The following is a 14,268-nucleotide window of genomic DNA, read 5'->3' as shown; positions in this document are numbered from 1 at the left end:
CGTTATTAACATTCTATATCTTTATTCTTCATGTCTCCATATTTATTTCTCAACGTAGTAACCCTGGCGACGTACACATTTCTGCCAACGAGAGACCATTTCGTTGACACCATCACTGTGGAATGTTTGATTTATCACTATCAAAGTGAAGTCCTCGGAGGTGTTCTTTACGTTTTGAAACAGATGATCATCGGATTGGGCCAAGCCGGTACTGTACGGAGCATTATCGATGACAGTGAACCTAGGGCAGATATCGCACCACCCGTGCGTGGTGTGACACTGTTATGCTGAAGGGGTGGGTGCTCGCTCCATGCGTGGACGAAATCCGCGAATTCGAAACTCGTGCTGTTTCTCATGCAGCGACATAGCTGCGCTACACACTGCCATGGCATTATTTTTCAGCAGGCTCTAGTTATCGCAAAATTAAAAGGAAATTAATTTCTGTTTCAACATGATAAGGCCACAGACGATATTTAAGGATACTCGGCGACTACTGTTTTATAGGCATTAGGCCGTGGTCTAAAGCATGTTACTGTGCCTGAACGTTTCGGCTCGTAATCCAGGACACATCCTCAGCGGCTATAAAGATGAAGGCAGTTAATTTTAAAACTCAAACAAGCTCAGGAAGCCGAACTGTTTATACGTACAAACAAGAATGAAACGTTATTCGGAAAATCTTAATCACGATCGCCGCACGTGGATTTGGACCTTCGTCCTCCAGAATGCCAGTCAAGTGTGCTAACCACTGCGTCACCTCGCTCGGTTCACGGACCCTGCAGCAGTAGACCTATCTCAAACGCCGCATACCAGTGATTCAAACCGATTTACCCAGTCATTTTAAGCGACTTCCAATTCCAGTGACGGATTCGTTGGCAATAACAATAAACGACACTCAAGATCAGAGAGGGCTGGGAGGGGGGGGGGGGGAGATGGCAGAGAGGGCTGGAGAGGAAATGGACATAGAAGAAGAAGAAGAGAAGGGAGATATATAGGGGGGAAGAGTAGGTGGACAGAGAGGGGGAGAAAGAGATTATACGTATATCCAATTCTCATACATATTTAGCAATTCTGAAGCATTACCGGGTTCGCTGATCTCTAATAAAGATGATCTCTATTCAAATATAAAATGCGTTTTTGAAGATATCCTATCGACACTAACACGGCGGTTCAAAAAAACATTTTCAGGCAGGTAATATCAACAAATGCTAATAGGTTTAGGACCGATTCAGAGACGAAGTTCCATCTGAATTTACTTCTTCAAAAAAGAGAATCTTATTGAATGTCTTTCGACAATGTAATGAAGGCAAAATGTGGCGGCATGGAACTTAAAGATTTTGGAGCCTACATGAAAATGAATATTCGTCGCCCTGTTGTAACAAGCAAATCGTATTTGCAACATCCAGTTCGAGCGGAGCAGGGATTCCGGTAGTCAAGTAATGATCAGTAAATATTGAGCGTAAATTATCAAGCGACAAAAAAGGGTAGCTGTATCCGTTCAATTCAGGAATTTGGTAAGTTTTGTAGCTAACCACAATTACTCCCATTAATTATATTTATGTTAAATCTATGCACTGCACTTCATAGAAATCTTTAACGGGTATTTCATTCATTATTAAAACTTTAAACTATTATAACCGTATCAACCGTGCACTTCATCTGCGTTAGACAGATCAATATTCTGACTTCGAGTGCCAAAGAAAAATTGTAATGTACATGACTAAAGACGATGGGAAGCAAATAAATTTAGGCATTGACGGAGAAGCGAGAAATGCAGGTTCTTGTAAAGGCCGGGTAAATTGTGTTTATATGAACGTACAGGACAGGTAAGTAGAGATGGGGGATCAGCTCCTGAACTGTTTTATAGAGTTGAATCTTTCAAAGGAGTGAACAATCAGTGATTCAGAAAAAAAGAACGGTAGCTCCAAACGTTTCCCACAGCAGAGAGAGAGAGAGAGAGAGAGAGAGAGAGTGAGAGAGAGAGAGACACGGAGCGGGGCCTCTGCTGGTCAGAGCACACTGCACGCCACACAACACAGCCGGCGCCAGCCTCTGCCCTGCTTCTGTCTTGGCTGCCTGCATTGTGCAATGCCCCATTGGATTTTGTGTTCCACATATGCCGTGCCGTCTCTGTGTTTCCTCTGCCGCGTGCAGTGTCTGGCGCACCTTAAGGACAGAGAGCCTCCTAGCGGAGAACATAAGAACTACTTGCAACAACCTGCTCGCAAGAGAACGGACGATTTGTCTCGGAGCGGATGAGTGTTGGCCGTTCACCGCTCCCCCCACCCTCGGAACTCGCCAGCTCAACGCTCACCCCACCGTTCTCGACTCTAGCCAGAGCGTTGAGCAAAGCAACTCAGGTGTCACTCTAGTCTCTGCGGTCTTAGCTCACACAGCAATACAGCTCGCGGCTCGACCAGCTTGACTCAGCACCTCTGCATCGGAGTTCGTCTATTCTGGACATTGTTCTTCGTACTAATACCGATATGTATATTACATAATTATGTTATGTATACATCATTTGTTTTTATTTTATTTTTATTTGTTTAAACTGATCAGATGAGGTTCCTGACGACTCCTCTTACTATAGGATTTTTTATTATGGACACTCGAATTTACACTTTAATTACGAGCGAACCAATAAACGTATCGCAAAATGTGATACACCAATATTTTCCTTGTTTTATTCTGCATAAGGCTATATGCATCACTTTGGTCTTACAGTCAAATTTATATTTTTTTCTAATTGTAGTACGGATTTTGCGATTTTGGGCGTCTTCGGAAGGAAATGTTCACTTTAAAAATATATGGCTTGGGATGTATTTGTACGAGGCTAATGAAATTTTAACACATTATAGCCAAATAGACTGTTAATGTAAATCTCAAGTTACAACATTTTCCGATCACCCAAAAAACCACGATAGTGCAAAATAAATCGGTAATCAAAAACTTTGTCATGTCGTGGAAATTTCAATAAACAATACAAAATTCTTACTCATTATCTGTGTTACTTCAAAATAGGATCAAAAAAGATCAAAATACAGGTATAGTACTGGAATAAACCAAGTTTAAAGGGCAATGTGCCTTCCATTTATTTTCTATTGTGAATGAGTGGTGAGTCATGAAAAAGACCTAGTTCATTTCAGGGAGCGAACAGTTCGGATCCGATCTCTGAGAAGAACAGTTTTGCCCATCTCTACAGGTAAGTCCCCTGCTGCTTCATTCTGGAAAAGAAATTTATTGCTACTTTAACTTGACAATTGCTTTTCAAGTTTACAAGAGATAGCTGTCTTTAGAACTTAGGAAAGGACGTCATACGTGGAGATGCAGCAGTTAAACCCTGTACTCAAACTAAGACAGGTTCACATAATCATCTGCAGATTTAATGTAGTTTCACTAAATTATTCGAGGCGAATGCTTCTTCAATAAGCCACGACCGTTACACTCCCACAGTCTTTTTCTATAGTTGAACTAGTGCTCGTTCTTTAAAAGACCTCAACATTGACGGGACATAGAACGCTTACCTTCTGTTTTGCCAATCTACTAGCGCCAAAATTTTGCGGCAAAACTTGAAAAGGAAACATTTGAAATCGGTACCGAACTATGTTGCAACTGGGAATTTGTTTCAAATGTAGCAACGCACACATCATGAAACATGAACACGTCATCAGTGAGGATGAAAGACTAGCCAGGTTGGCGATTAAGAAATTCACAGCAATATCCCGAATGCCGTAAAAATCTAGAAACAGACGTTCTTTGAAAATATACATACTTTTCTGTTAACGCATTTTTGTTGACGTTACTCCTGCTCGTAGTACTTTTTGTCCTATTTAGAATCTTAAGTTCAGCGTGATACGGTATAGTACCAATGAATTACAATTCTTAACCTTTGTTTCTAGTTTCAGTGCTCTTCATCCTGTAGACAGAATAACTATTACTCATCTTTTGCAACTGAAATTCGTTCGGTAAAGACGACCTATACCTATTCAGTTAATTATGCACACACGTCTTCTTTAGGTCAGAACAAGAACCATAATTTTGCGCGACATTCTTGTGCTACGTTGTAGTTGACTATGCTAGGTAAAAATCCGACATTTTTTTTCTATTTTCTACAAAAAAAATCATTTCGAATGCTTTCCAAACACCCTCTAGCTCGGGCAGTGCCTTGATATTGAATTGTGCACTGTAATAATTCAGTTTAACAGTAAACGAAAGACAGAAAATAAGAATTCTGGGTGACTTCAAGGTCTCTGTGAACCAAACGTAAATATAAAGGTAAATAACGAGATCATCATATAAAGATTCGTGCTCAGTTTGCAAAAGGATGTGCGGGGAATCTGCAGTGTTCTCTTCAAAAGAATTATGTTGACATATGTCTTAAGTGATTTGGGGAATCTACTCAAGACATAAATCTAGATAGACTGGTAGGAATTTAAACGTCGGCCTCCCCGAAATCTAATCCGTTGTCCTAACCACTGCCTCACTTCGCTCGGCAATTACTCACTGTAAACCAGTGAAGTTAAATGAAAAAAAATTTCCACGGTCCTATCCCAAGGCTTAACATAACAGAATATGTAAGGAAATCAGGAAATTCCGCACGTAAATTGTAGCGCTGAAATGGAAAAAAAAACAGGGGCCACAGTAGAATATATTTGCTTATCAGTGTCAAGGGGTAACGTCTTTGAGTCATAATCAAAAACGTCTTCGGTCCCGGGTTCGATCCCCGCCACTGCCTAAATTTTGATAATTAATCAGCATTGGCGGCCGAAGACTTCCGGCATATGAAGTCAGCCTCATTCTGCCAACGGCCTTGTCAAAGAGGGCGGAGGAGCGGATAGAGGTTCAGGGCACTCTTGTCCTAGGGGTGGTAAATTGCCCCTAAAGACGGAAGAATCAGCAATGATCAACGACATGAGGATGCAGAAGGCAGTGGAAACCACTGCATTAAAGACACGTAACGTGTATCTACAGGACGTGTGGCCTGTAATTGAAGAAGTGTCATGATGATCTCTCCATTGGCAAAAGATTCCGGAATAGTCCCCCATTCGGATCTCCGGGAGGGGACTGCCAAGGGGGAGGTTACCATGAGAAAAAGATTGAATAATCAACGAAAGGATAACGTTCTACGAGTCGGGGCGTGGAATGTCAGAAGCTTGAACGTGGTAGGGAAACTAGAAAATCTGAAAAGGGAAATGCAAAGGCTCAATCTAGATATAGTAGGGGTCAGTGAAGTGAAGTGGAAGGAAGACAAGGATTTCTGGTCAGATGAGTATCAGGTAATATCAACAGCAGCAGAAAATGGTATAACAGGTGTAGGATTCGTTATGAATAGGAAGGTAGGGCAGCGGGTGTGTTACTGTGAACAGTTCAGTGACCGGGTTGTTCTAATCAGAATGGACAGCAGACCAACACCAAAAACGATAGTTCAGGTATACATGCCGACGTCGCAAGCTGAAGATGAACAGATAGAGAAAGTGTATGACGATATTGAAAGGATAATGCAGTATGTAAAGGGGAAGGAAAATCTAATAGTCATGGGCGACTGGAATGCAGTTGTAGGGGAATGAGTAGAAGAAAATGTTACAGGAGAATATGGGCTTGGGACAAGGAATGAAAGAGGAGAAAGAATAACTGATTTCTGTAACAAGTTTCAGCTAGTAATAGCGAATACCCTGTTCAAGAATCACAAGAGGAGGTGGTATACTTGGAAAAGGCCGCGAGATACGGGAAGATTTCAATTAGATTACGTCATGGTCAGACAGAGATTCCGAAATCAGATACCGGATTGTAAGACGTACCCAGGAGCAGATACAGACTCAGATCACAATATAGACTAGGCTGAAGTTCAAGACAGTAGTCAGGAAGAATCAATACACGAAGAAGTGGGATACGGAAGTACTACGGAGTGACGAGATACGTTTGACTTCTCTAACGCTATAGATACAGCAATAAGGAATAGCGCAGTAGGCAGTGCAGTTGAAGAGGAATGGACATCTCTAAAAAGGGCCATCACAGATGTTGGGAAGGAAAACATAGGTACAAAGAAGGTAGCTGCGAAGAAACCATCGGTAACAGAAGAAATACTTCAGTTGATTGATGAAAGGAGGAAGTACAAACATGTTCCAGGAAAATCAGGAATACAGAAATACAAGTCGCTGAGGAATGAAATAAATAGGAAGTGCAGGGAAGCTAAGACGAAATGGCTGCAGGAAAAATGTGAAGACATCGAAAAAGATATGATTGTCGGAAGGACATACTCAGCATACAGGAAAGTCAAAACAACCTTTGGTGACATTAAAAGCAACGGTGGTAAATGCAGAGGAGAGAGCAGGTAGGTGGAAAGAATACATTGAAAGCCTCTATGAGGGTGAAGATTTGTCTGATGTGATAGAAGAAGAAACAGGAGTCGATTTAGAAGAGATAGGGGATCCAGTATTAGAATCGGAATTTAAAAGAGCTTTGGAGGACTTACGGTCAAATAAGGCAGAAGGGATAGATAACATATCATCAGAATTTCTAAAATCATTGGGCGAAGTGGCAACAAAACGACTATTCACGTCGGTGTGTAGAATATATGAGTCTGGCGACATACCATCTGACTTTCGGAATAGCATCATCCACACAATTCCGAAGACGGTAAGAGCTGACAAGTGCGAGAATTATCGCACAATCAGCTTAACAGCTCATGCATCGAAGCTGCTTACAAGAATAATATACAGAAGAATGGAAAAGAAAATTGAGAAAGCGCTAGGTGACGATCAGTTTGGCTTTAGGAAAAGTAAAGGGACGAGAGAGGCAATTCTCACGTTACGGCTAATAATGGAAGCAAGGCTAAAGAAAAATCAAGACACTTTCATAGGATTTGTCGACCTGGAAAAAGCGTTCGACAATATAATACGGTGCTAGCTGTTCGAGATTCTGAAAGAAGTAGGGGTAAGCTATAGGGAGAGACGGGTCACATACAATATGTACAACAACCAAGAGGGAATAATAAGAGTGGACGATCAAGAACGAAGTGCTCGTATTAAGAAGGGTGTAAGACAAGGCTGTAGCCTTTCGCCCCTACTCTTCAATCTGTACATCGAGGAAGCAATGATGGAAATAAAAGAAAGGTTCAGGAGTGGAATTAAAATACAAAGTGAAAGGATATCAATGATACGATTCGCAGATGACATTGCTATCCTAAGTGAAGAAGAATTAAATGATCTGCTGAACGGAATGAACAGTCTAATGAGTACACAGTATGGTTTGAGAGTAAATCGGAGAAAGACGAAGGTAATGAGAAGTAGTAGAAATGAGAACAGCGAGAAACTTAACATCAGGATTGATGGTCACGAAGTCAATGAAGTTAAGGAATTCTGCTACCTAGGCAGTAAAATAACCAATGACGGACGGAGCAAGGAGGACATCAAAAGCAGACTCGCTACGGCAAAAAAGGCATTTCTGGCCAAGAGAAGTCTACTAATATCAAATACCGGCCTTAATTTGAGGAAGAAATTTCTGAGGATGTACGTCTGGAGTACAGCATTGTATGGTAGTGAAACATGGACTGTGGGGAAACCGGAACAGAAGAGAATCGAAGCATTTGAGATGTGGTGCTATATACGAATGTTGAAAATTAGGTGGACTGATAAGGTAAGGAATGAGGAGGTTCTACGCAGAATCGGAGAGGAAAGGAATATGTGGAAAACACTGATAAGGAGAAGGGACAGGATGATAGGACATCTGCTAAGACATGAGGGAATGATTTCCATGGTACTAGAGGGAGCTGCAGAGGGCAAAAACTGTAGAGGAAGACAGAGATTTGAATACGTCAAGCAAATAATTGAGGATTTAGGTTGCAAGTGCTACTCTGAGATGAAGAGGTTAGCACAGGAAAGGAATTCGTGGCGGGCCGCATCAAATCAGTCAGTAGACTGATGACAAAAAAAAATCATTGTGACATTCCTGTCACAATTATGTCAGTTCTAGTAAATGTTTGATTTACAATAAAATAGTGTCACTGAAATCACTGCTGATTACAAGTTTGTCGTACTACGATTCTTGCTGCTATTTAACTTAACAGAAAATAGAATTTTTATAATTTCCTTGCATGATAACGTAAATAAAAATTGTAGTTTGGACAGTGAGAGAGAAATATTAACAGAACTGAAGCTGTGAGGTGCGCGTGCGTTGTTCCTGGATACTTAGTAGGTAATGATTATGCAAACGAAAGTCTGGGTTCGAGTCCCAATATGGCATACTGCTTTAAGCTGCCAGCAAGTTTCAGTATTATTTTATACGCCGTTTTTTTTTTCAGTAAGACAACTTCGCCGCGATAGTGTGAAGATTCGTTAACAACGAGGACAATATGTCCCTCTCCATGAGAATTTATTTTCGCTAAATCAACACGTCGGTCACAATTTGTAAAGAGTTCAAATGTCATGTCTATGAAAGAGGGAGGGTAAGAGGCAGGCAAATGTTTGTTACCTAATTTTTATCAGAATAAATGTTGCAATAAATCATTTTTCAATGTTTTCACGTATCTGAACGTTGCAGAGGTGAGTCTTGAATCTGTTGGTAATCTCAACGTGTCAGTAAGCATCTTCAGACATTAATTACCATTTATAGCTGTTACTCGTTGCTATAGGAAAGCTACGCATGTACCTTACCTTGGCCATCTGAGAACGACCTATCAGAATGTTGTTAATGGAATAAAGGAGGCCTATCTCGACAGAACGACATTTCAGTCATGATGGAGACGTCTGTTATTGTCCGACTCAGTTCACAAAATCTCAAAAGAAAATGATAGGTATCGACATTCTTCAGGGCACATGAGGAAACAGTAGTTCACTCACAAACACAATGAGACAACCACATTGTTTATGTCCGAGTCATTGGCTCTGGGCACTATGGGACTTAACATCTGCGGTCATCAGTCCCCTAGAACTTAGAACTACTTAGACCTAACTAACCTAAGGACATCACACACATCCATGCCCGAGGCAGGATTCAAACCTGCGATCGTAGCAGTCACGCGGTTCCGGACTGAGCGCCTAGAACCGCTAGACCACCGCGGCCGGCGGTTTTTTGACAAATGAGTATTTCATGCATCTGCAATTTCACACGCTTGCAAGAATTTCCAACGTTTCATATTCTGATCATCAACGTTGGTACATACAGTTCTACCTTAATTAGATCAAATCATGTTGATTGCTTTTATTATGTCAATTAACACTGTCGACTTAAACAATGGACTGCCCATGCTGATATAATTAACAATTACTGTTTGCTTTAATTTTATTCCAAACAATATTTCAATAATAATCACAAATTTCGTAAAATTTAATTAGTAAACAAGGACTCAACTCATAATAAAAACATTGGATTGCGTAATTAATCAGAGCACAACCACTTCACTCGAAAGTTCAGATACTTGTAACACGAAATTTTTCAAAGAATAACGTTATTACGTTCAGTACTTGATCAACCTAATACCGGTGTCCCAGGTCAGTAACAGCATATCCGTCGTTGCTGCTGCCTTTCTTTGTCACGAGTGCAAAACTCTGCAAAATGCACCATTGTATTTCTACTGACTTCTATTGTTGATAGTGAATACTGACGTGACATGGACGGACAGGGCGAAACTTTGGACCAGCAAGTTATCTTCCAGAAGAGTATAGAGGAAAGCGACGGGCTTAACATGTCCTTTCTAGAAACGTGCCGCCGTAAACAGCTCGTTAGGGCCCAACCGTAATAATGTGTGAATAACTAAGACTTTACCACTACAGCTCCGAGATACGATAAGTAACTGCTGTACAAACCTTAGAAGATAACTAACTTCTCGGTACTCTGTCAATGTCTCGCGTGATGGCTGTTGCAAACAACAGACATTCGTAGAATGAATAGCGGGCTCTGGTAAAGCTATCTGGTATACCGTCCGAACACAACTAAAATAAAACAAGGGGCAAAATGCTCCCCAAAGAGCTTTAACTGATACCAATACCCGGTTCAACACACACACACACACACACACACACACACACACACACACACACACACACACACACGCCCGAGGGAGGACTCGAACCTTCGACGGGAGGGGCCGCGCAATCTGTGACATGGCGCCTCAAACCGCGCGGCCACTCTGCGAGGCTTCGTTGCTTCACACGAGAACGGAAACTACTGTGATGGTGCAACGGAATGCCTTCTGCTTTTTCAGGAAAGCTGTGGAAACCTAAATCAGCATGGCTGAACTCATCTCCGATACGTGCCCAGTATTCCAAACATCGTGCCGCTTCGCTCTGCGAAGACTCCTTACCATTGCAGAAGTTGCCCTTTGCGCAGAGGAGATACGGGACACGAAGCTAGTTAATACAATTCTATTTCTAGGTGAACGTTGTATGGGTTAACTTATAAATAATCAGTTTTCCCACTGTCTGTACAGAGACAAATGTTGTGTGTTTAAGGAAAGAATGTAATTGATTTAACTTCCGCTGCTGTAAGTAATAGAGTCCCAGCGGTACAATAAATACTTCATACGTAAAGTGACATTACATATTTGTTTGTTTCTCAAACGATGTGCTTCGTTATACATATACATCATATGCGAAATGAAAGATAAACTGGTAAAGATTTTCCCTTGGGCGGGGATAAAGGCCAATGTCCAAAACTTGCTATTTCACGTTGGACCCTCCCTCTGCATGACCTAACTTCACTTTGCCTTTTGGCCATCTCAGTGTCAAGTTTTATGGACTTTTTCTACAATGCTGAAGGAAAATCCGCGGATAGTTGCTTTGAAATGGAGTTTATGAAATTCTCTGTTCAAAACCTCCCACTGACTTTATATGGTTAAATGCCGCATGTTTTGTCTGAAATTTCATTAAACATAAGAAGGCATGCCAACATACATTCCATAGGTAACACAAGATCATAGAACTGATCGGGAACATAACATTTTGTGTATTACCCATGTATGTGCAACTTCACTCCTGTAAGTCAAATACCGGGGACCATTTTTATGCCTCTTTCTCGCCGCCTGTTATAATTTGATCTTTGTGATGATGATTATGTTTGATTTGTGAGGCGCTCAACTGCGCGGTCATCAGCGCCCGTACAAAGTCCCAATTGTTACTCAGTCCAATTTTTACATAGCCCAATCTAGCCACTGTCACGTCTGATGACGATGATGATGATGATGATGATGGATGATGACAACACAAACACAGTCCCTGGCCAGAGAAAATCCCCAACCCGGCCCGGAATCGAACCCGGGACCCCTTGATCCAGAGGCAGCAACGGTTTTATCTTCGTGAGAAGAAGTTTGTCAATGAAGAAAAACACTGATATATCGTATTTATACTTCCATCTCCACGTGGGTAATCTACACTTGAAAAGTTAACAAAATGTGACAATAATTCTTCCAGTGAACAGACTCTGAAGTGGGTACGAATGTTTCGTTCTCAGCTGTAAAAGTTGAAAGCTATCATTACAGTAAGAAGGAAGAGCAGGGGAGGATGTGTTGAGCCTTCGACGTCATTCCTGCACGGAAACGAAATTTTGGAATTTTCAATAGCGTCCATGGGAGCGCGGCATAATACGCCGGAAAATTTTATTACAACACACCATAATGAAAAGAAGTTACAACATAAAAGTCACACAATAACACTGGATATAGTGTTTACGTCAACAGAGTAACCACCAGTAACAAATCAAATGGCTCTCAGCACTATGGGACTTTACATCTGAGGTCATCAGTCCCCTAGAACTGAGAACTACTTAAACCTAACTAACCTAAGGACATCACACCCATCCATACCCGAGGCAGGATTCGAACCTGCGACCGTAACGGTCGCGCGGTCCCAGAGCGAAGCGCCTACAACCGCTCGGCCACACCTGCCGGTTACCAATAACAGATGTGGATACATCGTCCTCCTCTGGTGATACAAAAATAGAGTGCTAGGCGCAATAGTGATGCATGAGTACCAAACACACACACACACACACACACACACACACACACACACACATATATATATATATATACACACCTGTTACGGTTCTGACACACGTGTACTAGTGTGCGGGTAAAAATTGTCTGTGAAAACTTGTATATACAAAGGATCTTATAGGTCTGAAGATACCGAAAGTACGTCTTGTGCTTTGTATCAACAGTGCATGGAACACGGGAGGACATACGAGTAAATTAATCTTTACGGAACGGAGTTACATGTAAGCAATGGTTAGATGTGGCCTTTTAAAAACTGTGTTAATGCCATGGCTCTCGCAACCACTATCGTTCCGTGCGCTTTACATTTGAGATCGCGCAATTTTAAGAGCGTGCTACGCACAATTGAGAATGGCAGCGATTTTTGAATGACGAGACGTGGATGATGTATCCACATCTGTTATAAGTAACTATTATGCCTGCGTAAACAATACATCCAGTGTAGTTGTGCGGCATTTATGCTGTAACGTTCTCTTTTTATGACCGTGTTACGTTTTTAGATATACTTGAAACGGGCAATGATCGAGAATAGTAGTGTTGAGTACAACGAATTTTTATACTACAGCACGGTGGAGCGATGTTTCCTCAGTAACCGGAATCGTCAATTTGGAGGATACATGTATTAGACCTGGGCGTACGAACGACTTTTACATCAAGTGCGTCGATTTCATAATCCTCTAACCGTTGAAAATACACTGGTGTGCAAAATTTAAGGACAAAAGTTGACTTTCACACGGTGCATCACCGCTAAGTAACATAGCTCGATGAAACTTGGACCAAACATACTAACAGCTGCTACAGGGTAACACACATTAGCACTCTGTTGTCCTTCTGAGGAGGACGGGTTTAAATCCGTCGAATCCACGGTAAAGGTTATTTGAAAACCACCATTTATTGCAGCTCATTGGTTGCCTATTGCACCTGCGGTTTTGTAATCGCTGCTGTAGTTCAGCCCTGTTCAAAATATTCGAAAGTGTAGGTTTAACAATCCTCTAATCGTTGGGAACTACCTTCAGTTTCAACGTGGAAGTGTCTAATACACATCAGACAGCAGTAGGGTTCTACTGCGTTGTGCGGTCTCCCAAAGCACGGTGGAGCCGCGCGATGCAGAGGGCGTTTGCGGCGCCGCCAGAACCCGACCGTTTTAAGAGTGACGCGCCACGAGAGATTTCCCCAGGGTGTTTTACTGCGGCGGTTGTCCGGCACGGCCACGCCTAGGAGAGCCGCGCCGTCCGCATCTGAATTACAGATGACGGGCGCAGATGTGCCCCGGAGCTCCGGTGCGAGCCAACTTGGCCCGTAAAACACAAGTTACGCGCCCGCTGCCCCGCGCTAATCTTTCGGATAACTTCACCTGCGCTTCAGGCGCGGACCCATTCGAAACTCATCCGCTCGCGAAATAAAGTTGATAATGAGCAGGCGAGGTAGCTGGAGGAGTTTCCCAACTATTGGATTACACCAAACTTTCCTTGTTCTTCGTCGCCCGGCCTCCTGTGACGCTTTCTTCCCTTCGGAAAGACGCTGTTACAACAGCGAATACTCCAATGTTTCAACGAGCGAGGCGTGGCGCAGTGTTAAAGGCGGAGTACTCGCTCCGTACTACGTAGCAGAGTTTAAAACGCCCGTCAGGCCATCCAGATTTAACTTTTCCGCGTTTCCTAATTCACCAAACTTAGGCAGTTCCTCTGAAAAAATAACGACAGATTTCCTACCACACATTTTTTTTTTTTTTTCAATCTAAGCTTCTGCTAAATCTCTAAAGACCTCTTACTGAAACAATTACAATCTATACTCATTCTACACATCAGTTTAAATGTGTAACAAGTCACAACATAATACCAAGAAGTGTGGGTATCGTTTTTCAGTAACATATGTTTACACACCTGTCTTCAACAAGTTTCTATAAAGTTGACACTTATATTAACCCAACGAAAGCTGCACTTCGGTCACTGCCGAAGTTCTTGTCTCGTTCTTGCGTAAAGAAAATGCTGATGTTTCACCGTACGTAACACTCATTATGTCGGTGGATACCACGTATATTCGAAGGTATTTTATAACTATAGTAGCCTTTTCTCTGTGGCTTCACCTATATATGCTTTCAACACACATACTGAACATACCTTCTTTTCCCACTCTCTACTACCTCCTCATCAACCTTCTGCCTGTCCATCTCATACTCCCACCTCTATATCCCCCCTCCCTCTCTCTGTCCATTTCTTCTACCCCTCCCTAACCACATCTCTCTCTTTCCATCCCCATCCCCGTTCTTCCTTTTACACCTGCCC

Source organism: Schistocerca piceifrons, chromosome 3 (assembly GCF_021461385.2).
Source record: "Schistocerca piceifrons isolate TAMUIC-IGC-003096 chromosome 3, iqSchPice1.1, whole genome shotgun sequence".
Taxonomy (NCBI): domain Eukaryota; kingdom Metazoa; phylum Arthropoda; class Insecta; order Orthoptera; family Acrididae; genus Schistocerca; species Schistocerca piceifrons.
The sequence above is the reverse complement of the archived record's forward strand: the minus strand, read 5'-3'. Positions refer to the sequence as shown.